At 51.6% G+C, this 24828-nt stretch overlaps 1 protein-coding gene across 1 annotated transcript in view; it reads left to right on the top strand.

The window, feature by feature from the left end:
- FANCM (FA complementation group M) overlaps positions 1–24828 on the top strand; it is a 137364-nt gene that overhangs the window by 103215 nt on the left and 9321 nt on the right. The window contains exon 24 of the mRNA XM_051772074.1: positions 6627–6749. The gene's annotated coding sequence lies outside the window, so the exon portion shown is untranslated. The remainder of the gene's footprint in view (positions 1–6626; positions 6750–24828) is intronic.

Raw genomic sequence — 24828 nt, 5'->3', positions numbered from 1 at the left:
ATCATCCCCGATTTTGGCAGCTCAGAGAGACGAGCTCATGATTTGCTTTCTTCTGTGCCTGATCAAAACACTAAACATGGGTGTTTATGTCCCTCACATCACCCTGAGTCTTCGTGCAGGAAATTTAGCTTTGCTTGAGGGGGAAAAATAGTAATAAATAGTAATATTAGTCCTGTGATCCCTTCACTATTCAGGACATGAAGCTTCTCAGACATTTCAGAGTCTCTGAAAACATTGAATGAAAAGCCTGAGATCAAATAACTCCAACAGGAGCCCCTTAGATGTTCTGAAAGCTGCACATGGCTGCTGCCATCATTAAATTGAGCCAGGGTTTCATTAATGTCTTGGGAACAGGGATCCACTCCTCACCCTTTCACACGATTTGAAAAGACTGTGGTTACCTTTGGATTTTTAAGAAGAAGTAATTTTCTTTACTCACAGGGAGTAAAATTGCAGAATCTTATTCCACATGGGGCCATTTCTGTGACATCAGTGGCTGGAACCTGATGGCCAGACACCCCAAAACCATGTCCAGACACCCAAAAACAACAGCCAGGCATCCCAAAACTATGGCCAGACACCCCAAAACAACAGCCAGGCATCCCAAAACCATGGCCAGACACCCCAAAACAACAGCCAGGCATCCCAAAACCATGGCCAGACACCCCCCAACCATGGCCAGGCATCCCAAAACTATGGCCAGGCATCCCAAAACCATGACCAGACACCCCAAAACCATGGCCAGGCATCCCAAACAGCCTGAGAGAGTTACAGATGTATCCACAAATCATGGAATCATGGAGTGGTTTAGGTTGGAAGGGACCTTAAAGCCCATCCAGTGCCACCCTTGCCATGGGCAGGGACACCTTCCACCAGGCCAGGTTGCTCCAAGCCCCGTCCAACCTGGGCTGGGACATTCCAGGGCTGGGAAGCCTCTGGGCTCTCTGGATTTGCTGACTGTCATTCCTGCTGGTGTACCAAGCCTGCCTTGGGCAGTGGTTCCCAAACTCTGTGCTCTGAACATTTGTTCCTCCCCAGACTTTTGATTTCCTTTCTGGAAGAGCAGTTGTCAGGCCGGGCTTGTTTTGGTTTCCAAAAGCTGACACCAGAAGAACTTTCCCATTCTGTTTGATTGGAATATAAATATGGATGTGTTCTGTCCTAAATATTTCATGGGCAAAAGCTGTATTTTTTAATGCTCACCTTAGTGGCACAGCAGTACTTCCCCCCCCTCCACTTCCCTGCCCAGGGGGGTTTGCACTGCTGGAAGTGCTAAAAGCACTTTGCTGAGCCCCTGCTCCCATGGGACCTTCCACAGGGAAACATCCCTGGGACAGCTGGAGAGGGAATGTGAGAATGGATCTTTATAACCCAAGTCCCTGCTTGCTTCCTTCCTGTCTTCACCCAGCAAAGTCTCTCCTTTTCCCTGGATGCTGAGTGTTCCTGGTGAACAGCAGGGGATGAAACCTTCCCCTTCCATGTTCATTCCACGGGGCAGGACCTTGAATGACCCGAGCTCGTGCTCTCCCTGGATGCCAGAAGAGCTGTCAGGGAGGCCCAGCATCTCTGTGTATTATCCCTGAGGGAATAAAAGGGAAATCCTGGATTTGGATGGCACTTTGGAAGTGAGAGATGCCAAGGAAAGCCCCTGGGAGCTGGATTGGTCCCTGTCCTTCCCTGGAGCAGTGGGCACCTCGGAGGGTGCTGCTGGCAGGGATCTGCACTTCCCCACGAGTTTCTCACTCAGCCTCCTTGGGGAGCTTCCCAAAGCTGCCAGAGAAGAATCCAGGCCTGGGGATTCCCATCCCAACACCCTTCTTACCCATGTTAACCCAGCCTAGGGCTGTGCTCTGCTTTGTGTGCCTGGAATGGAGCTTGGCACTGGGAAGGGCTGGATCCCCCTTTTCTCTGGGGCTGGGCTCTCTCCCCTGGTGCCTGGTGGTCTGGCTTGCTCCATGTGGATTGATGGTGTACCTGGAATGCTCACAGGAGGACAACCCCCCTGGGGAAGCAGCATCCACATCCTGTGGTGCTCCAGGAGGATGCACAGACAGCCAGGCTCGGTGGGACCTTCCCACCACAACATGGGATCCAGGCAATGGATCGTGGGAGAACTGTTTCTGCTGGGGAAAACATGGACTTCTCAAACTTCCCTTCTGCATAGAGCTGGGTCTGGTTTTTCCTTCCCAGCAGCTGCTCAGAAGTACCTTGAGCAGCTCCACAGATGGTGTTCACAGCTCCAGATGCTTCACATCAGGATGACTCAGTCCTGCCCAGGCTGAGCCCAGAGGGATGGAGCCTGAGCCCAGGATGTCATTCCAAGGCTGCCTTTCCCAGTGCCCTGACAGTCGTGGGCCACTGAAAGGCAGGGATGAGGTGTCAGTGCTGCTGGAAACCCACAGACATTTCTGTCAGTTCTGCAGGGCCGGGCACTTTGATCCTTTGTGCTCTCAGATTCCCACATGGAGGCTCATTCCAGCACGAGGAAGAGCAAAAAATTGCTCCTTAAAGAAGAAAGGATGAGGGAAGATAAAGAACCTCAAAGCAGGAGCCATTGCTCGAGATCTGGAGAGGAACATGAAACTCTGAGGTGGAATCTGCTCTTAAAACCTCCGAAGGCTTTCCAGGGAGAACACATTTATCTCCTGGACAATGGGGCTCCACGATTTCCCACCTCATGCCAGGGAAATATCCAACAAAAGCCACGGGCTTGAACAGGCACACTTGTTGCTTCATGGTTTCAGATCTCTCCATGGGACCAGCAGGAAAACAGGGTCTATTGTGAGATCTCTGACACTGAAAGTTTTGTGTCACCTCAGGAAACTTTTTCAAATACTTTGTGCCCTCAAAGGGGATCTGGAGGTTCAGTGGCAGTTTGGAGGTGACGCATTAGGAACTGGCCTCAAAGTCTTGTCTCTGTCAGTGGTTTTTAAGATTAATCCAAAGCCTGTAATGAATTCCTGTCTGTGCACTGCAGTTGGAGGGAATAAGGGAACGAACCCAATAACTAATCAAAGGCCCTGTGGGGGTGTGGGAGGACACCACAAGCACGACTACAAAGCTTTTCGTGTCTCTCTGATCATGCCTGGATTGAATTGCTGCAAGAGGCACGAAGCTGTCCCTTGGCTGAGCACGAGGTGCCACCAGAGCAGACCCACAGACTGGTCTGTCCCTCACCTGCTGCTGCAGGAGCCAGGTATTTCTGGGGCAGCCTCTTCCTCAGGAATTTCTTCCTGGAAAGGGTGGTCAGGCATTGGAAGGGGCAGGGATAGGTGGGATATTGGGAAAGAATTCTTGGCTGGGAGGGTGGGGAGGCCCTGGCCCAGGTTGCCCAGAGAAGCTGTGGCTGCCCCTGAATCCCTGGAAGTGTCCAAGGCCAGGTTGGAGCAACCTGGGCTAGTGGAAGGTGTCCCTGCCCATGGGTGGCACTGGATGGCTTTGAGGTCCCTTCCATCCCAAACCAGTCTGGAATTCTATGATTCTTTCCCTGACTGCTTGACTTGATTCTTCCCACTGACACCAACACAAACCATGTCAGTGCAAAGCTGGGGGTACAGAGGAAAATAAGATTTCCCAAATCTGAGCACTGATTTGATTGAATAAATTGGTGTCTCTTTGACTTATTAAACCAACTTCTGAGAACCAGCTTGTTCTAAGAACTGGCCAGTGGCCCAGTGGCACTGAGCTGATGGAGCAGGGGGCAAATCCGGTGTTGGACTGAGCCCCCAGCTGGAGTGATCCCTGTGGATACTCCAGGGGAAGCTGATCTTAGTTTTTCAGTGATATATAACCAATTCTACCCCTTTTGTAACTATGAGCCTGCTTCTTCTTGCTTGCAAATTTACAGTTCTCTAGAATTATAATAAAATTCCCAATCTTACATGTACATATAAAATACAGCCTTCCTAGTGCACTACCCAGGTGTCAGGTAGTTGCTGCATAAATGAATTTAAAAAGCATTTAATGAACCACTTGTATTTATAATTTGAACCAGAGAAAACCAGCAAAACAGAGGTTTGGATCCCAACCAGCCCCACGCTCTGTGAGCAGGGCACACACTGTGCTGCTCCCCCAGACCTGCTCCCAAAACACAGCTCACCTGCAATCTGCATTTATAGCTCACCATTTCTGCAGGATGGGGTCAGACACTCATTTGATCAGTGGCATCTGAATTTCCCAGGAAGGCAGCTCCTTCGTTTTGCAGCATTTATGGACTTTGCAGGGATAACAGGTGGGAAGCACTGAGTGACCCCTCATTGAAATCCGAGCAGGGATTTGAAATGTCAGGGTGGTTTGTGCTGAAACACAGGGAAAAAACATGACATTTGGAACGACTGAGGCCATCACCATATTTCTGCCTTGGGCAAGTCAGGGTGAACTTTCCACCCGTGGAGCCAAACCAGCCTGAGCCCTGCTGGGAGAGCGGGGTGGGCACGGCACTGGCACCGGGAACTGGGAGAGGGGGAGCCAGGCTGGAGGAGTCCTGGAGCATCCTGCTCTAGTGGGAGGTGTCCCTGCACTTGGGAGTCAGGTGATGATGGGTGAGATGTACACATGGACATCAGGAGGGGACTGAATTATCACAGAATCACGGGGTGGGTTGGGTTGGAAGGGACCTTCAAGCCCCTCCAGTTCCAGCCCCTGCCATGGGTGGGACACCTTCCACTGGCCCAGGGAGAGTCTTCAGCCTGTGAAAGGGAACACTGGAAAAGCAGCAGTTTGGTTGAATGCTGGGAAGAGACAAATGATTTGTCCCTGCTTTGTTCCCAGGAGAGGATGGACAGTCCTGGATCAGCCCCTCGGTGCCGACAGCGCTTCCTGTGGAGATCAGAGCAATGAACAACTGGGCACTGCTGGAGCAGCAGGGAAACCTCTCCTGGGGGATGTGGAGGTGAGCATGTCACCAAGGGACAGGATTTAAAGAGAACCTGGCAGTAAATTGTCACTGGTAAATCCAAACCAGCATCAAATTCCATGGATTGTGGTTACAGAGAGAGGCACGGACAATAACAGTGGCAATGGTGGCCTGGAGGTAGTTTGGGCTGGAGCAGCCCCAGGTGTTGGGGAGTCCCCCTCCCTGTGCCCAGTGCATGGCCTGCAAGTCTCCAGAAGGGGGGGATTTTGTGTCTACTTTCTTTCTAAAAGAAGTTTAATTAATCACTGACTCATCCTTTAATTAGAGATGCTGTTGCCATTGTCTGGACTACTCCTGGCTCTGCCTGAGGAATTATCCCTGTGTACACTCCCTGCCTTTAAACCATTATTAATGGCAGGATTTACACACCTCTCTCAATAACCCACTGCTTCTCAATCCTTTCACTCTCTGGACTTTGAAGGTTTGGCTCTGCTGAGCAGCCTAATAAAGGGGCACAGGGAGATGGAACTCACTCATTAATAATTTGTGATGGGTTCTGCTCAGCAGCCGAACACCAAGATCTGCAGAAAAGTTGTGAGACAGAATCCAAGCTGGCCTTTGATTTAATCAGGAGCTGGGATGCTCCAGGGCATCCTGTGGAGAGACAAAGCCCAGGTGCTCTGTCTGCACGTGGGGTTGGGAAATACCCCCATGAGAGCCCAGCTCCCTGAGAGCCCCCAGAGACACTGGGGGTGGTGTGGGAGTGGGTTACAGCTGGTTGGCAATAGTAGGAGTTGCTTTCCTGATCCAAAAATCACATGGGTGGCCTTCTGTAGTGTGGCTGAAAAAACCTGGCTACCAGGGCCTGGGATCCAGTGGCATCAGAGCTGCTCAGGGACAGGGGATTAGGAAGGGATGATGTGGGTTTTCAGCTGGGCTTGGGAGACTGTGAGAGGCCATGGGCAGAGGAATGGCTTCCCACTGCCAGAGGGCAGGGAGAGATGGGATAGTGGGAAGGAATTCTTGGCTGGGAGGGTGGGGAGGCCCTGGCACAGGTTGCCCAGAGAAGCTGTGGCTGCCCCTGGATCCCTGGGAGTGTCCAAGGCCAGGTTGGAGCAACCTGGGACAGTGGAAGGTGTCCCTGCCCATGGCAGGGAGTGGAATAAGATGGTTTTTAAGGTCCCTCCCAACCCAAACCATTCCAGGATTCCATGATTCTGTTGAGGAAAGGCCAGTTTTCCTTGATGGACTTCTCTGTTTAATAGTAAAAAGTTTTACATTCTTGTAATTAGTGGCCCAAACTTGTGTTTCAGAGTGAATCATTTAAGAGCTGACTATAGCAAGTGTTTACCTTCAGAATCTCATCTCAGCTGCCAGCTCTGGCTCCTCCATTCCCCAGCAGGATAATGACCCCAGAATTAGCAACCCTCCTGCTTGTGCAGTCCAGTCACTCACTCCCAGGCAATTACTCTCCACTGTGGATTCAGGAGGAGAAGAATACAAATGGAATGTGTGACCTGAAGGGCAGAGGGGAAGGAGTGTGTTTGTTTTATGTTAAAAGCAAAGAGCTCCCAGTCCTCCTGGCAGCTGTGCCTGGAGAGGACGTGCATCCCAACAGCACCATCATGGCCTGGCATCTCTCCCCCAGTCCTGCTCTGTCTGTTCTCTGGAAATCCTGGGCTGCCTGGAGCAGGTCCTGTGCTGGAATTAAACATTATTCAGATATTGGGAAGGAATTGCTGGCTGGGAGGGTGGGGAGGCCCTGGCCCAGGTTGCCCAGAGAAGCTGTGGCTGCCCCTGGATCCCTGGAAGTGTCCAAGGCCAGGTTGGAGCAACCTGGGCTGGTGGAAGGTGTCCCTGCCCATGGCAGGGGTGGCACTGGATGGGCTTTGAGGTCCCTTCCAACCCAAACCATTCCAGGATTCCATGAGTGCACACAACCCAAATTTTGCAAGGTTTCATTGTGTTAATGAGCACTGAGATAATTGGCCTGGATTTGCAATGCCCAGTGTAAATCCCCAGGGATTCTGGCAGGGTTTTTGTACCAGCCTCCCACAGGCCCCGGGGGCAGCAGGGACAGCCATGATCCCTGGGTGGGGTGTCATGGCCTGGGCTCTTTCACAGGAAGGAATTTTGGGAAGTGATGATGGCCTGGGGCACATGGAGAGGTGCAGTCCCCATGGATCAGCTCAGTCTGCTCTGTGCTGCCCAAACCAAGGTCTGAGCTCTGCTCCAAGAGCTTCTTCTTCCCTTTAGACACCTGGAAAAGGGGCTGGGGCTGTGTCTGCCTCAGTCCTGGGTTTGTCCCAGCCAGGGGAGCTGCCTGTGCTGGCAGGGATGGCACAGGGATGTGAGTGCACAGCAGGGGGCTCTTTAATATTCCCAAATCCATTAGCATAATGCCTTAGGATTTCTGTCAGCTTCCTGTGGAAAGGCCCAGAAACTGCAGCAGGGCTGGGACACTGCCTTTCCTCTGTCTCACAGAATCCCAGACTGGTTTGGGTTAGAAGGGACCTCAAAGCCCACCCAGTGCCACCCCTACCATGGGCAGGGACACCTTCCACTGGCCCAGGTTGCTCCAACCTGGCCTTGGACACTTCCAGGGATCCAGGGGCAGCCACAGCTTCTCTGGGCAACCTGTGCCCACCTTCACAGGAAAAATGTGTTTTCTTGTGTTCAGACAGAATTTTATAGTGTTTAATTTGTGCCTCTGTCCTGTCAGTGCTGAGAGAATCCTGGTTCCATCCCTGTCATTCCCTCCCCTCAGGAATTCATCCACATGGATAAGATCCTCCCCTATTAAAATGAAATTGTGGCTTGCAGAGTGCACTGTCCTGGGGCAGGGAGTTCTGTAATGAACTGCAGAGCCACAGTGACACAGAGTGCTCCCTCTGCTTCAAAAACCCACCACGTACCACATTTTTTGGGGGATTTTTCTCTTTCTGCCAGAAATGTCTTTGATGGTGAGACTGAGCCAGGAAAGGTTCATGTGCTGGGGCGACAGGGCAGGGTGTGGGAGGAGATGAACAGGGACTAAAATGGTGAACAATCCTGAAAAATCACTTTTTTAATTGTCAAACCCAAGGTAAGTCCTTTTTCCTGTTCGTGGCAAGAGGAAGATGAGCCCTTAAATTCTACAGGGTTGTGCTTTGGGCACATCAGGGGCAATTTTGCTGCTCATGTGTGTCCTACACTGAAGGTCATCAGAACAATTCTGTGCTTGATCCTCCTGCTGCTGGAACAGGGAGGTGTCCAGGCTGGGCTGAACTCTGTGCTTGCAGCAGTGTCCAGCACAAGCAGGAAAATGTCAGTTCTCCAGGAATAAGAGAACAGCTGGGGAGGGCACAGCTCTAACTGGTGGTCTGAGTAAAACCAGGAATTTTGCTTCTGTCCTTGTGGAAAGGACTGACTCGTTGATAAGTGTCAGGGGAAGAAATGTGTTGTCAAATCACCTGCAGGGGGTAAAAGGAACGGAACACGGATCCTCTGAAGCTGTGGTGTGGATCTGTCACTCTCTGGGATTGTTGGGGAAGTTTGGGAAGTGAAATATGGACATTGCCTCCCAGAGAGGGAGTAGTGGGAGGGGGATGTGATGCCCTGAACAGACCAGAGGGATTCCAGGATACAGTGGGACAAGGTACCACACTCTGGCAGTGGGAAGCCATTCCCTGTGTCCTATCCCTCCATCCCTTGTCCCCAGTCCCTCTCCAGCTCTCCTGGAGCCCCTTTAGGCCCTGCAAGGGGCTCTCAGCTCTCCCTGGAGCCTTCTCTTCTCCAGGGGAACCCCCCCAGCTCTCCCAGCCTGGCTCCATGTCAGAGGGGCTCCAGCCCTGGAGCATCTCCATGGCCTCTGGACTCGCTCCAGCAGCTCCAATTTTCCTCCCTGCTAGGTTTAAGGCACCAGTGGAATTGTGAGGGGAGCAAATGAAGGGAGAACAGATGTTGTGTTATCTTAGCTGGGAGTTACTGAACCCACTGAACCAGTGTCTGTGCATTTGTGTGCAGGGAGGCCAGTCCAGGGTTTAATGAGGGAATGAGTTTCTGGCTGAGGACTCAGGAGTCACCTGAGCTTGTGGGCACTGTGTCTGCAGGTTTATTCCATAACTCCAGGGGGGCTCCAGGTTTCTGACCCTGTAGGTCTGTTGTGTTACTATGGAAGGACAAGGACTTGATCCTGACTGAGCAGTGCCACTGGAATAGCTAAATCTAGTCTCCCTGTGGTGCTGAGGAGCCTGTCTGACTCCACAAGGACTTCTGTTTAAAAACAGGGACTGTTTCCTGGAGCTGCTTCATCTCAGGTCTGTGTCACTCGTCAGCAGTGACCCTGAGCACAGGTCCATTGCCCTGCACCCCAGGAGGCTTTTGGGGGTAAAACACAGCCTCCTGCCCCCTCTCCCCTCCCACTTTAGCCCCAGTGCCATCTCAATCCCAGGCATTTGGGGAGCCCCCCTGGGAGCTGCCCTCTCCCAGGACCATCAGCCCCACTCCACTCCTGCCTCTGCTTCACACAGGAAAAGGATTCTTTTTGTAGGAGTGGGGCTCTTTTCCCTGCACAGCACTTTGACCCAGGGATGCTCCTGCAATCCATCCTCTCCTGTCCTGCACTGCTTTGGGCCCTGCCTGTGCAGGAGCTCCTAATGGAGCAGCTCCCAAATGGCTCCAGGTTTGTTCAGGACTGTTCATTTCCCACAGAGCAAACACATCTTTGGGCTGCAGCTGCACATGGTGTAGAATAAAGGCAGTGTTGCCTGGAATCATAAACCTCTGTGAGGCAGAGCAGAGGCACAAAAGGTGTTTGAGTGCTTTGCTCTGTGTGTCAGTGATGGAGAGGCCTTGGCTTCCTTTGCCACCTCTCTCAGGGCAGAAGACTCTTCCCTGTTTTCCCCTCAGACAGAGTGTAAGGCATTGCCTGCTGCAAAACACCAGTGGCTTTGAGCTGAAGGAGGGCAGGGATAGATGGGATATTGGGAAGAAATCCTTCCCCATGAGGGTGGGGAGGCCCTGGCACAGGTTACCCAGAGAAGCTGTGGGTGCCCCTGGATCCCTGGAAGTGTCCAAGGCCAGGTTGGACGGGGCTTGGAGCAACCTGGGCTGGTGGAAGGTGTCCCTGCCCATGGCAGGGGGTGGAAGGAGACAAGATTTAAGGTCCCTTCCAACCCAAGTGCTGACTCAGTGCCTGAGTCTCAGTGGCACATCCCTACATGTGTCAAAACAAGCCCAAATGCACCAGGACTGCTCCAAATGCTCCTTCTGGCTGGGAAGGTGGAAAATTAAACTGCAGAAGCTGAAGGACTGGAGATTTGAAGCCTACCCATCCTCACCTCCACGGAAAACCCTGGAGTTGATCCCTGTGCCCTGCAGAGGGAGGGGTGGGAGGGTGGCTGGGCTGACCCAGACCCAGGAGGGCCAAGGCAGAGCAGCAGGGGAGGGGCTGATGGAGGTGCTGCACAGTCAGGAGTGTCCCACCCACCCATCCTTGTTCCCACATTCCTGTCAGCTGCACTGAAGTGTTTCTTCCCTTATTTTGGGCAATGACACTTGTTGGACACGGAAGGAAAACATCTGCCATTCCCGTTCGGATCAGCTGCTTCTCACCCTGAGCTTTAAGCACCTTCCAGAGCTGTTTGCTCTTCCCATCTCCCTACTCCAGCTGAATTATTGAGCAACCTGTCACACAGTTTCACACATGTGTTTGGCCTTAATTAAGGAAGAGGAGTTTTTTAATTGATTTTCATATTACATTACAAGTACAAAGCATTTCCAGCAGCCTGTCACGGGCAGTCTGGCACGGGAGGAGCTCAGGCTCTCAGTCATTGGCTGTTCTTCCAGCCAGGATCCCCAAGGAAATGGGATGTCTGGGAAAATGCTGTTTGTCCTGGTTAATAAATGTTGAACCTTGTGGATGTTGCAGCCAAAGCTGAGCAGGAGATGAAGGACCAAATGTGGAGTTATGGCAGGGTGTGGGTTGGCTGTGTTCTGGAGATATTGGAGTTCCTCTGCCCACAGCAGGACTTGGTCGTAGATCCTGCCTTTTTCCTCTCTGAGATCCTGCTCTGCACAACCCACTCCCAAAATTGGTGCCCAGAGAAGCTGTGGCTGCCCCTGGATCCTTGGAAGTGTCCAAGGCCAGGCTGGAGCAACCTGGGCTAGTGGGAGGTGTCTCTGCCCATGGCAGGGGGTGGGACTGGATGGGCTTTGAGGTCCCTCCAGCCCAAACCAGTCTGGGATCCCATGATTTTATGAAAACAATGTTTTGTATTTTAGTGCTGAAGACCTAAATTAGCCTCTGTTTAATAAAACCCAAAATTCAGTGCCAGCCTTTATAAGGCTCAGTTTGATGCCCCCAGTCATGCCCTTTCCCAGCACAGACCTGCCTGAGTGCCTGTGGATTTTCCAAGAAGTATTTTTCAGTAGCCAGCAGTTGGTTGGAAGTGTTTGGGAACTTCCTCCTCTTCCAACAACGTGATAACACACAGGAAAATACTGAGAGAAGGTGCTTGATGTGTTGTAGTTCCTCCCAGCTGCTGCATGGAAAACAATGCTTTTTCATTGGATATTAGGAAATTGTTCTTCATGGAAAGGGCTGTCCAGCCCTGGAGGGTGCCAGCCATGCTCAGTGACCCCACAAACACAGCAGGGGCTCATCCCATTCCCTCCTGACTGTCAGAGGATCATCAAGCAGCAGGGGCTCATCCCATTCCCACTTGGCTGTCAGAGGATTATCTTTGCTTGATCAAGAAACCCTTTCTTCTTGTCACATTTAGGGCACAGGCAGTGGGTTTGCAGGCAGCAAAGTCCCCTAATGTGCTGCTGGGAGTGAATCATTCACATCACCAGCAGCTTCCCTCAATCCACGTGGAATGGGGCTGTGCAGGAATTTCCATATCCTGCAGCCCACTACTGGGACACTGCACAGGAGCAGGAGGTGGTTCCCTGTCCCCCTGGAGGAGCCCCAGCCTCACCCAACACCTACATTTTGGGTCTCACAACACCCTTCCCACGGGCAGTTTGCTTTCACTCCCTGTTCATGATTTAAAGACAGTGCTGTAAATAAACTGTTCAGCCAATAAACACCTGGGGTCCCTTTTATTAGAAGAAACCAAACAAATGAACACCCCGAATCAAGGGGAATCGATTGGCTGCTGTAATCCTCACAGAGCAAGAGAGGTGGTTTGGAAGGTTTAAAATTCATTGAAATCCCTGCAGTCCTGGCAAAGGATTTATTTCCTCATTAATGAACATTGTTTACACTGCTGGTCCCCGGCTCTGAATGACCAAAGCACTCAGGAAGAGCAGCTGAAACGGGCAGGATTTAAATCACTGATGCTTTAAGGTCATGGAAACCTTGTCCCAAGGTTAAAAAAAAAAAAAAAGCAGAGGCTTCATCTCCCTTGGTCCCTGTAAGTCTGGATCAGGCCCCCCTTGATGGTGGGATTTCATTCCCAGTTAACAGGGTTCATCTCCAGGCTCTCTGTTCCATGGCATACGTTGCAGTGCTGTGTGGAAGATTAATCCTGTTATCCTGTAATCAACACAGGGGAATCAGGCAGGTCTGAGCTTTACAGGTCCAAAATGGACCCTGTGTCTTGTAGCACCTTTATCAAAATTCTTGCAGTAACCTTTAAGGCTTTCCCAGCAGCCAGGGAGGGTTTGTGCCATTTAAAGCTTCTCTGCAGTGGCTGAGCCATCAACACAAAGCCCAGAGCACACAGAGCTCCCTGAGCACAAACCAGGCTGTAAAGGTCCAAGGTTGATAATCATGGAATCCTGGCATGGTTTGGGATGGAAGGACCTTAAAACCCATCCAGTGCCATCCCCTGCCATGGGCAGGGACACCTTCCACTGGCCCAGGTTGCTCTAACCTGGCCTTGGACACTTCCAGGGATCCAGGGGCAGCCACAGCTTCTCTGGGAATTCTATTCCAGGGCCTCCCCACCCTCCCAGCCAGGAATTCCTTCCCAATCTCCCATCTCTCCCTGCCCTCTGGCAGTGGGAAGCCATTCCCTGTGTCCTGTCCCTCCATGCCTTGTCCCCAGTCCCTCTCCAGCTCTCCTGGAGCCCCTTTAGGCCCTGCCAGGGGCTCTCAGCTCTCCCTGGAGCCTTCTCTTCTCCAGGGGAACCCTCCCAGCTCTCCCAGCCCCTCAGGCAGAGGGATCTGGGCAGCCTTAGGCAATATTAATGTGTGAACTAATTAGTGCCAGGATTTAAGGGTGTCTTTCATGTTGTGCAAAGAAGACACGAGGTCCCTGACAAGGAGAAGGGGAACACAATGGGATAATTGGATTAGGAACTGGTGCCGTGGCCAGCCCAGCTCAGCTCCCACAGATCACACACAGAGGAGCCAAACTGAGCCAAGACAAAAGATCAGCCTTCCCCAGCTAATGAGGAACGAGATCCAAAGGGTTTGGTTTCCTAAAGTGCATCCATTAAAAAGTTCAAATGAGAGCTGCACAGTTGGATGGAAGAGGAAAAGGCTGGGAGAGCTTTTGTGCAGGGGATGCAGAGGGAAAGCACTGAGAGCACAGATCTTTGGGAAAGAGTTTGGAAGAGTGTCCTCAGAAAGGGCATTGCCTGAAAATGGAAATAGTTTCTGAGAGTTCTCCAAGATCCCAGGATCCCTGTTAGCTCCAAAAATGTCAGGATGGTTTGAGTTCAGAACTGACTTTCCATCTGGAGAAACACAGTAACAGTGAGATCACTGGGAATGTTTGCCTTGATCCCAAAGGTGTGGTAATTCCTTGGGTCCTGAAAGCATGGAATGGTCTGGGTTTCTGGAAGGCTGCAGCAAATGAGGTGGTGGAGTCACCATCCCTGGAAGTGTTCCAAAACCAGGGATGTGGCACCTGAGAACGTGGTGAACACGCCGTGCTGGGGCAATGGTTGGACTTGGTGAGCTCAGAGCTCAATCTTGGTGATTCTGTGATCAGTGAAATGGCAAATCCTGCCCCAAAAGCAGCATTTTTATCCTCTCTAATGCTGATTGTCATGGTCACACCCCCCCACCAGCTCTGCCTGTGTCCATCCCTTCCCACAACTGCTCTGCCAACAGGGAGTTTAGACAAGGAGAGCCTGGATCCCCCTGCTCACATGTCCAAGGCTTCCTTTGCCTTAGAACAGCCAGAGCTGAGCTTTTATCTGTCACCTTCCTGTCCAAGGTCACCTTTTGCTGCTCAGGTCACCCTGAGGTTCCCTCCTGAGCTTCCACAGCCCCGTGATCCCATCTGTCCGGTGTCAGTGATCCATTAACCCCAGCCTGGCAGTGCTGGGAAGCAGCAGGAATGTGCAGGGGGCACCAGGGACTCAGTGCCACTGACTGATGGCCTGGTGCCAGTCAGGGGGCAGGAGGGGCACAGAAATGAGAGGTGCTCCATCTGCCTGTATCACCCCAGTCCTCTGTGCTCCGTCGTTAAAGGACGGGCAGCAAACCCCGGCAAGGAGGGAAAACCCTTCCTTTGCTCTGAGGTCCAGTGTTTCTGCTGTGAGCAGTTTGTGATGGTTCCCTGGGCTTGAATCTCACAGCCAGCCCAGGTTCCCTCCCCAGGGCTCAAGGACTGAGCTGGAATTGTAACCAGTATCCATTTATGGGACAGTTGCCACTGGCTGCCGTCATGGGCAGGGGTGGAAGCCCTGAAATATCAACTTGTCCCTTGGAAAGGCTTGAAAGACAGGGAATGTGGGACCACAGATGCTTCCTGAGTAGGCTGTGGTGGGAGAGCAGCCACAGCCAGGAGCTGCCCACCGAGGCCCTGTCCACTCTGGTGCCTTGTCTCTTCCTCCTCCCCAGATTTTGTGTCTTAGAAAATGCTTAAAATGCACATAAATTACTCTTTTGGCAAAGCCTGACTAACCTGAGCCAAGGGAGTAAGGCACAACAGGAAAGGATGGGATAACAGCCTTACCCAAACTTTGCTCCTTTATACAGAACCAAATGCTAATAATTTTGGATCCCAAAATCTCATTTTTTGATATGAACAACATCTACTGAAAAATGAGAAGCCATAAGATGGGATCAGCTCCTGATTCTGACATCCCTCACCAGCAATCTTTATATTTTCCTTTCTTTTAGCACCCCCTTGTCTGACATTTTCATCCAGATGGGTTTCACCTAAATCAGGCCTTTTGGCTCAGCACAGTCCCTGCCTCACCTGATTTCCTTAGGGAGCCTTTTGGCCTGTAAGAGGTGCTTTCCAAGGTTTTCCTCCCTGATCAAGGTTCCTGCTCTCTCCTGCCAAGTGCTGGTTTATTTTATGGACTCCCATGGAAATGGGTTGGAGTGCTCAGGAGCCACCACAGCCCCATGGGCAGTGTGTGTGTGATCAGGGGGGTCACTGCAATGGGAGCTGGAAACTTAATTTAGGCTGGAAATTTTGGCTGATTAAGCCCCCCAGAGTTCTGCAGAGTTTTGTCCTGGTGGATCTGATTCCCATTCCTTCCGTGGCACTGATCCCACTGAGCTGTAGGAAAGTCAGAAGACACATTTCACTGCCCTCTGTGCACTTCCCACCCTCAGCAGCCAATTCCAAACGTAGAATCCCAGAGTCATTAAAGGTGGCAAAGCCCTCCCAGCCCATGGATCCCCCCGTGCCCGATGCCCACCTTGTCCCCCAGCCCAGAGCACTGAGTGCCACGGCCAGGCCTTCCTGGGACACTTCCAGGGCTGGGCACTCCAAACCTCCCTGGGCAGCCCCTGCCAAGGCCTGACAGCCCTTTCCAGGCAGAAATTCCTCCTCCTGTCCCACCTGAGCCTCCCCTGGCACAGCTGGAGGCCGTTCCCTCTCCTCCTGTCCCTTGTTCCCTGGGAGCAGAGCCCGACCCCCCCCGGCTCCCCCCTCCTGTCAGGGGGTTGCAGAGCCAGAAGGTCCCCCCTGAGCCTCCTTTTCTCCAGGCTGAGCCCCCCCAGCTCCCTCAGCCCCTCCTGCTGCTCCAGCCCCTTCCCAGCTCCCTTCCCTTCCCTGCACTTGCTCTAGACCCTCTGGGTCTCTCTTGTCTGAGATCCCAGAAGTGCCCCCAGGGCTGGAGGTGCCCCAGCAGTGCCAGCACAGGGACAGTCCCTGCCCTGGGCCTGTGCCCACACTATTTTTGATAGAAACATTTTCCTGCCCCTCTTCCCTCTCTTTCAGTTGCAATTCCTCCTCCTCTACCAACACAGCAATTTCTTCCCCGAGTTCAGCACAGTGATGTGGGAGCTGATAGATTTTCGTGTTAAATGTTCTTACAGGTCCCACGTAGCAGATTAAGATCTGTTGAGTCTCTCTGCAGGTAACTCATTTCAAATCACTGGCAAAAATTGGCTTTAAAGGTGTTTTCTTACTGATTTGGATGGTTTTAAATTGAGTTCTCAGATAAGAAGTGATCATCCCACTGGATACAGGTTGGAGAGGAGTCCCAGCATCTCCTTTACCACGGTCAAAGCTTCAGAGAGTCAGTGACCTTTTGGGTTTGACCAAAAAAACCTGTATTTACAGTCTATTTCTGTTTTGATCCAAAGGGATAACAAATGGCCTCAAATAATATTTCCAAATACTGGAATGGATTACAAACCCCGTGGAGTTGGGAATATGCACGTTCCTCTGTGTCATTGAGGATTTGGAGAGGTTAAAATAAATATTATCACTTCTTATTAGACAGCTTTTGCTTCCTCAGATTAACACCAGAGATAAGGCAGGTGTATATTTATTACAAATTGACAGGACATTTATTTCTGTTCCCAGTGGCAGAAATCCATTAGAAGCAAACAAATTCCTTGCCCTTATCAGGGTGCTTTGTGTTGTCTGTGTTTGGAGATAAAGCTGCCCCATTTGTCACGGGGAGATGGTGCTGCCTCTGGAGCTCCAGTGCCCACAGGGCTGGGAATGCACCAGGAACACCTCTGGCCTGAGGGGTTGGGGATCAAGGTTTCTTTTAGGCTTTTCTTTATAAAACAGACTCATGGAATTGTTAAGGCTGGAAAAGACCTTTAAGTCCAGCTCTCCACCAGCACCACCACGTTCAGCACTAAACCACATCCCCCAGTGCCACATCCCCATGGTTTTTAGGCACTTCCCGGGATGGGGACTCCAGCACTGAGCTCACCAGGTTGCTGTACAACCTTCTCCATGATTATTTTTTCCCCCTGTCCCACCTGAGCCTCCCCTGGCACAGCTGGAGGCCGTTCCCTCTCCTCCTGTCCCTTGTTCCCTGGGAGCAGAGCCCGACCCCCCCCGGCTCCCCCCTCCTGTCAGGGGGTTGCAGAGCCAGAAGGTCCCCCCTGAGCCTCCTTTGCTCCAGGCTGAGCCCCCCCAGCTCCCTCAGCCCCTCCTGCTGCTCCAGACTCTTTCCCAGCTCGAGTTTTGTGGGAGTTGGAGCTCTCAGAACTGCTCTCCCAGTGGGGTCAGAGGGTCCTGCTCAGTGAGTCACACGGGGACTGTGCTGCTCATTAGGGACACTCTGGCTCAGTCACTGCTGCTGCAGCCCCTTGAAGCTGCTCTGGTTGTATCTGGGGATAACCCATTAGACTCCCAGCACTCAGAGCTTTCCCCAGAGCCCTGCAGTCAATTTGCTGCCCTTATTTCACCCAGTGAATGTGATATTCCTGTCAAATCCACTGAGAGATGCTTCCCCCTGTTAAATTGCTTCCCTCAGCCTGCCTGGGGCTCACATGTGACACAAGGACTAGAGAAGGGCTTCCAAGACACAATATTCATTCCCAGGCAGGGCACAGGGGCCATGAGAGAGCAGGACAAAGGAGTGACCCCTGCAGGGGGCAGAGATCCAGGGCACAGCGAGGACTTTCCTCCTGGATCCACGAGACCTGCAGGTCTGTTCCAAGGGCTCCCAAGCGGGAATGATTGGCACAGCAGTTGTGTGTTTGTTCCTGGTGCCATCCCACAGCTCCCAAACAGGAATGATTTGCACAGCAGTTGTGTGTTTGGTCCTGCTCAGCTCCTGGTGCCATCCCAGGGCATTGCTCACCACGGAGTTTGTATCAGTCAGACCTGGGGGTTGTGCTGGGAGAGGAGCTGAACTCTGAAACAATTCCTCACCCAGTGCTCAAAAGGGGAAAAGCCCAAAATAAAATAAACTGGGGATCAAGCTCAGAGGGTCCAGCAGAGCCATGGAATCACAGAACACCTTGGGTGGGAAGGGACCTCAAAGCCCATCCAGTGCCACCCCCTCCACAGGCAGGGACACCTTCCTCTAGCCCAGGTTGCTCCAACCTGGCCTGGGACACTTCCAGGGATCCAGGGGCAGCCACAGCTTCTCTGGGAATTCTATTCCAGTCCCTCCCCACCCTCCCAGCCAGGAACTGAGACATCCTTTGATATCTCTGGTCCTCCCCCTGCCTTGGACTGGAGAAAGGGTTAAATATTCTTTTGTTTCTTTGCCTCTTTACATTCCTAGATAACTTGTTGATTCCGGCTGACAGGGCTGAGTTATTTCCAGCCCTTAATAAATGAGCTAATTTGGGAGTTATTAACAGTTAACAAATTTCATTCTGTACTTGCAAAACCCTCCAAAGCCCTTCAGGAAATAAATTCCTCACAGAGTCTGAACTGCAGAGGTGCTGAAAGAGATAATTACACACTGAGCTAATTATTGGCTTTGGCCTGTGTTTGAAGAATTACGTCCAGACCATGATATGGAGAGAGTGGTGATGCTCAAGGGCTCCCAGCAGGAAATCTCCTGAGTGTCCTGTGGTCCCTCGTGGTCAGGAATATGGTTTGGAGGGGCTATAATGGGATAATGCCATGATCCAGCTGTACATGAGCACTGGCTGCTTTTACTTAGTTGGTTTCCATATCTTTCCTTCTCAGAGTGGTTCATTGTCAGCTGCCACCACTTCCCAGATTCCCAAACTGCTCTGAGTTATTTGGGATGCAACTACAGAAGCCCTGGGAGTCTGAGAGATCTCCAAGGTACGGACAAAAATGAGACATTTGTGTTCTCATGGCCCAGCTGAGCTCCCTCAGGACACTGCAGTGCCCCCTCAGGGAGCTCCCGTGCTCCCAGCTCCCTGTGCTCCTGGAATTCCAGGGCACTCTCATCCCCCTTCATGCAGCCCCACTGCCAGTCTGCCTTCCCTTCCCTTCCCAAACCTTCCCTTCCCAAACCTTCCCAAATCCTTCTTCCCTTCTCCCTGACTCCTGGGCCCGCTCTCACGGTCCCTGTTTGATCTTTACTCACTCATGGACTTACCCAGCTTCTTCTGGTCTCTGATGCACTTTGTGGGATTATTCTTCAGTTTCTCCTTTCTTTGGGATTCCCTGGTTTCCTTAATTACATTTATCCTGGTGCTTCCATGCAGCTTTCCTGGTGGTCTCTATCCCCATTCTTTATTCCTTCACTTGCACACACACATTTCCCCCAAAACTCTCTTTTAGGCTCCTGGTTGTTCATGAACCTGCAGCCCTTGGCTCTAAAGGATTTCCAGGCCAGGTTGGACAGGGTTTGGAGCAACCTGGGATGGTGGGAAGTGTCCCTGCCCATGGCAGGGGGTGGAATGGGATGGGCTTTGAGGTCCCTTCCAACCCAAACCATTGGGTTTTTATCTGGGGGCCAGGAGGGATGTGGGGCTGGGGCTCCATGATGTCCATGATTTTCCAGAGAATTGAGCTTTTCCATTTGCATTGAATTCCACAGTCTTGGGCCCCTGAAGACTTGGAAAAAGACCTGAAGTTTCTGACTGACATGGAACCAGACAGATGGGAGATGATGCTGTGTAAGAGGAGGCCTTGCTCCATTTGACCTGTAAGAGGTAGGAAAGGCTCACATATAAGAAACTTCCTCAGAAAACAGCCTGAAAGGGGTTTACTTGGAATAACTGGGATCCACAAGTCAATTTTAAACCTCAGGGGATGTACAGAATATGAAAAAACAAGGCATCACAGTGTCTTTCATTTTTAAGGGTATAATAAAAGCTTTGTGGCCTTTGTGCTCAACAGGAGGAGGCTTTAAGGACATTGAATTTGTCAGGGCACCAAAGGAGTCAGCAAAGCTCATCTCCCACCCTGTGCCACAGGACAGAGCCCTCGTGGTGGTTAAAGTATATATGGATGTGTTTCTCCCAAAAATATAAGAATCCAGTGGTGGTTGGTAAAACCTTAATCACAGTTTATGACAGACAACAGATTTCTCCTCCTTCACCCTCAAATTACTCCTGTCAGATTCTCCATCCCAGAGACAGGAATGAACAGGGATGGAATTCAGCTCCTACAAAGCAGCCCTGCAGGCCATGGATTGTCTGAGCCCTTAATGAGTTATTTAATAACAGAGAGATGGTTTGGTTGGCAGGAGATGGTTCTGCCACTGATAAAGGGAGAGAAAAGTAAAATGTTTCCCGTTTTCCACTGCAGCTTTGCAGCAGTTTTTTCCATGGGTTTCTTTCCCCTGGAAATGTCCTCTAAAAGTGTGAGCAGTTGTTAAAATGACAAGTCACAAGAATGAATTGCTTGTGAAGAAACCTGAGCCTAAAGGGAGCACGGGAGACGTGGAGAGAAAAAGGAGAAATAAATTGCCCTTTTCATTGCTTTCCTTGACACCTTTTTCCACATCCCTCCCTAATTGTAGCCTGTGAGATGCCATTATCCTGCTCCAACAGCTCCATGGAGGAGCTCTTCAAGGAAGTCCTCCCCTCTCCAGGAGCATCATTAGGCTCACAGGATGAGCATTTACCCTCTGGGTTCATATTTAACTGTGAATATTTGAGATATTGGGACCAACAGCTTCACACAGGCCCCGGTGTTCCAGTAGAAACTCAGGAATGGCCTTGCCAGTGTCTCCAGCTGGTGATTTTATTGAAATGGATATAAAGGGTTTGCTGATTGTCCTTCCTTTAGAGGAAAGGTGGCAAGAAGACACAAAATCTCTCACTGGAGAGATACAGACAATGATTCAGAGGCTCCAAAATACACATCCCCCCATTTCTAAGTCTAATCCTTCTGTATGGGCTGGAAATAAAACCAAGCAGCTCAGCTGTGGGTGAAGCCACTGGACAGGTGAGCCCTAAAAAGGCTTTGGGGACCTCAACCTGCTCAGGGTTTTTGGCTTTGGTTTCCAGTATTTAGGGGAAAGCAGCAGCTCTCACAGCCTAGTGCTGTTCAGTGTGAAAAAATCTCTCTCACCAATGTACAGACTTGAAAAAGTCATCCCAAAGCTGGGCAGCAACCCCAGATGTTTAATAAATGTCTGATATTCTGTGCAGCACAACCAAGGGTTGCAAATTCCTCCCCGTGGGGGGACCCAAGTGCCAAAAGGACATTTCAGTTTGGTCTTCAAAGGACTGTTGGCCCAGGGTGTGTCCCTGTGGGCCTGGGAAGGGATATTGGGGCACTAATTACAGCCCAGCTGGGCACATGAGATGGGAAGGAATTCCTGGCTGGGAGGGTGGGGAGGGGCTGGAATAGAATTCCCAGAGAAGCTGTGGCTGCCCCTGGATCCCTGGAAGTGTCCAAGGCCAGGTTGGAGCAACCTGGGCTGGTGGAAGGTGTCCCTGCCCATGGCAGGGGTGGCACTGGATGGGCTTTGAGGTCCTTTCCAACCCAAACCATTCCAGGATTACTTTGGCCCCAGCTCTGGTTCCCTCTGGCAAAGATTTGCAGCTGGTTCTTTGAATGAATCAAAAAATGCAAAGCAAAACCCCCCTTTGTCTTCCAAGCATTCCCTTTGTGCATTCTGACCCGGTGTAACCCAGCAGGTCTCCCTTGTGCCTCCTGTGGAAAACTCCAGATCCCGTGTTCCAGCCACACTCCCTGCAGGAGCAGGATCTGATGAGCCCTCGGTGCCCTGAGAGGTTGATTTACATTAACAACGCTCCCAGCAAGCACAGCCTGACCTTTACTTTGTAACCAGGATAACTTCCAGTGATTTGACATCTTGATTTTGGCTTCCCATAGTTTTGTTGGATACCCCCTCCCCCAGGAGCCCGTGGGTTGTGCCAGAGACCCCCCTGTGTGAGCAGGACCCAAATTCCCTGTTACAGGGGCAGGGTCTCTTTGTGCCTCTGGTGATCAGTGTTGGCTCAAATGTGGCTGGTGCTGGATGGTGGGAGAGCTGGGAATGATGGATGAGTGGGCTGGAGATCACACATCCCATAAAACAGCCACCTCAAAGGAGCAGCTGTGCTGAGGTGACCTCGGGGTGGCAGTGATTTCACAGAGTGTGTGCAGCAGCTTTTCCTGCTTTGTGACCTTCATTTGCTGACATTTTGTTTTACCAGAAGGTGCCTGGTTTGGTACCAAGGCACAGGATGAAAAGGAGACAGGTCTGTGCTGGGGAAGGGGTAATGAGTCCACTAATTATCCTGATCCTGAGCCTCCACGAGGAGGTCACGCCCCGCCTGTCCATCGTTTCTCCTCGGCTTTGCTACAACATGTTCACTAATGACACTGAGACTGGGGGACTTGCAAGGCCTCACCCCCATTAGCTGAGACTGCCCTTGCTCCTGTTTGCCTGGGAATCCTCTTCCCTTTAGGAGGGAATTCTTCTGGCTGGGAGCCAGCAAAGGTGCCCAGCTGGGCACTCTCAGTGGAGAAGGGCACTGCAGAGTGGCTCTGCCTTTGTTTAGTGAAGGGTCCTCCAGGGTCCTCCCTCATCACCAGACAGGAATGGGGATTTTAGGGAGGCTGGGCTGTTCCTGTAGGGAAAGTCTTATTTGGGTCTCCTGAATGCTGTGACTGTGGCTGTGGCTGCACTGGTTACACCAGTGTGGGGGATCCCACTGTTACCCATGCAATGGGATGGAGGGATGGAGGGATGGATGGATACATCCCAGGTTTTGGGAATGTGCTGACATAACTATGTGGAGCTGCTGGAGAGAGCCCAGAGGAGGCCACGGAGATGCTCCCAGGGTGGAGCCCCTCTGCTCTGGAGCCAGGCTGGGAGAGCTGGGGGGTCCCCTGGAGAAGAGAAGGCTCCAGGGAGAGCTGAGAGCCCCTGGCAGGGCCTAAAGGGGCTCCAGGAGAGCTGGAGAGGGACTGGGGACAAGGCATGGAGGGACAGGACACAGGGAATGGCTTCCCACTGCCAGAGGGCAGGGAGAGATGGGATATTGGGAAGGAATTCCTGGCTGGGAGGGTGGGCAGGCCCTGGCCCAGGTTGCCCAGAGAAGCTGTGGCTGCCCCTGGATCCCTGGAAGTGTCCAAGGCCAGTCTGGAGCAACCTGGGCTAGTGGGAAGTGTCCCTGCCCATGGCAGGGGTGGCACTGGATGGCTTTTAAGGTCCCTTCCCACCCAAACCATTCCATGGTCCCATGATCCAGCAGCACCAGCAGGAGCAGCAGTGACCCGGCTGAGGACTCCATGTCCCTGTGCATTTGTTCCTGTGAATTCCAGCAGGAGGGACACAAGTTCTGATGGCTATTCCTGGACCTGCTGCACCATCCCATGGGGAGACAGCCTCTGTTTTGGGTGAGAACATGGCACAGGAGAGCAGCCCTGGGGCAGCACAGGGACAGGGGAGATGTCCCCAGGACCAGGGACTTTGGTGTCATCTGAGACTGCAAAATAACTCCTGCTGAGCTGTTATTTGAGGGGAGGGATCAGGAGATGGAATTGAGGAGCGTGGTGTGTTTTAGGGAAGGGCAGTTAGAGGAGAAACAGAAGAACTTCTGAGACAACCCCCAGGGTACGAGGGAGACAAAGTGGATGCTTGGAGAAGTCAGTGCAGTGAGCTGAGAAAAGTGGAGCTGTCCCTTCTGGATTTACATCTCTGGTCATTTGAACTCGGCAGAGCTTTTGCTGGAGCACTTAATCATGGTAATGCTACATGAGTTATTATCTATTATTAAACCTCCTCCAGCTTCTGGGCAGCAGGAGGGGGGGAAAGCTTGGAAAAGTCACAAATGGATCCCGGGGAAGCGCTGCTGGACACGCACCAGGAAAACCAGCTGGGCTGTGGGGAAAGCTGCATCCCACCCCTGGAATAAACACCTTGCAATATTTACAAATGGGAGAGAGCCTCTAAAACATATGTCTGCACTAAATGTGCCCCATTAGAAATGCAAGAATTCCCATTAGCCCCAGAAAGGCAATTCCATTCCAGCACCAGGTCGTTACTGCAAAGCACTCTGTTGTAATGGCATTAATTGTATTGTTTGAGGACCCTGAAACCTCATTTCATTCAGCTTAGAGGAGCACAAAGAGAATTGAGGTCCCTAAACAGGGCTGGGTCTGTTTTCCAAAGTGCCCTTTGGAGAACAATTCCTGTTCCAGGGCAGATGACACAGCCCGAGGAAATTTCCCTTCAGTGGGGGGTGGAAGAGGGCACAGCCAGCCAGGGCTTGTGCTGGGGTTCATCTCTCTGCTGGGGTGACTCCTGGCTCTTGGAGTTTAGCAGAATCCAGGTAAATGTATCACTTCAATGAAATTCCTGCCCTGCTTTGCCCTTAAGTACCCTTTTTTGGATAGTTTTCTCCTGCCCATGGCAGGGGGCTGGACCAGATGACCTTTAGAAGGTCCCTTCCAACCCAAACCATCCTATCATCCTGTGATTCCATGGGAAGTGCTATAAAGGGGCTGGAGCATCCTTCTGAGCCTGGAGGAGACCCAGGGTCTTATCCCTGTGGATAAATCCCTGGAGGGAGGGAAGGATGAAGGTGGAGCACAGACACCCCAACAATGCCACCCTGTCCCTGAGTGCCTTGTCCAACACTTGACAGTGCCATCAGTGGCCATTCTTGTGCCAGGAGAATGAGAAAAACAATTTTCCATCTTAAAAACCTGTCTTGGCTTTTATGTGCAGCTAAAAAAAGAGATTTATGATTTGAAACCTCCCAAGAAAATCTCCCAGACACGCCAAACATCCCCACAGCTAATTTTCTCTCTGTAACTTTTTAATTTTCTCCCAACCATATGTCTCCAATTGTGTGAGTTAATATTATTCATAAATGCAGCACAAATAGGAATAAGACCAATTACAGCAAAATACTCCCCATCTTTTTAATCTCTGAGGTTATGGAGAGGCTGTTCTCTTGCAGATTTAACATCTCCCCAGAAATC

This window comes from Manacus candei, unplaced genomic scaffold, assembly GCF_025592945.1.
Source record: "Manacus candei isolate 608988 ecotype Guabito, Panama unplaced genomic scaffold, ASM2559294v1 h1tg000150l, whole genome shotgun sequence".
In the NCBI taxonomy this organism is placed as follows: domain Eukaryota; kingdom Metazoa; phylum Chordata; class Aves; order Passeriformes; family Pipridae; genus Manacus; species Manacus candei.
Note: the sequence above shows the minus strand (reverse complement) of the source record. Positions and strands in the feature narration are given on the sequence as shown.